Source organism: Daktulosphaira vitifoliae, unplaced genomic scaffold (assembly GCF_025091365.1).
Source record: "Daktulosphaira vitifoliae isolate Bord-2020 unplaced genomic scaffold, ASM2509136v1 Scaffold_4, whole genome shotgun sequence".
NCBI classification, from domain to species: domain Eukaryota; kingdom Metazoa; phylum Arthropoda; class Insecta; order Hemiptera; family Phylloxeridae; genus Daktulosphaira; species Daktulosphaira vitifoliae.
In genome coordinates this window covers 33444038-33444462 of record NW_026099575.1, presented here as the reverse complement: position 1 = coordinate 33444462, position 425 = coordinate 33444038, and positions in this window count along the sequence as shown.

Below are 425 nucleotides of genomic sequence, written 5' to 3'. Positions count from 1 at the left end.
ATATATTAAGTTCCTCTTATAGAGGTAGAATAAACTTTTGTCTGGTTAGTTTCTAATGTCCTAACTAAGAGGCAACGAAACGGCGAAGCCAGTTCACGAATACCTCGGCAACGAGACGGCAGAGCCAGTCCACGAATACCAGAGCCTAATTTATACAGTAGAAATCACGCTAGGTTTTTTAAAACATCTTTAAGGCAACGAAACGGCAGAGCCAGTTCACGAATACCATATAACGTGATTATGTATAATTTCTTTAACCAACCAGTCAAATTTGACACTTTAAGATATTAATTTAATAAATGATCTATTGCTTTGTCATCCTTTACTCAAACTATTAACTTTAAATAATTGGGATAACATAAAATTACTTACTTCTTTTATTCTTGTAAATTGCTTGTAAAATGATTTGATAATTATCTCGATAT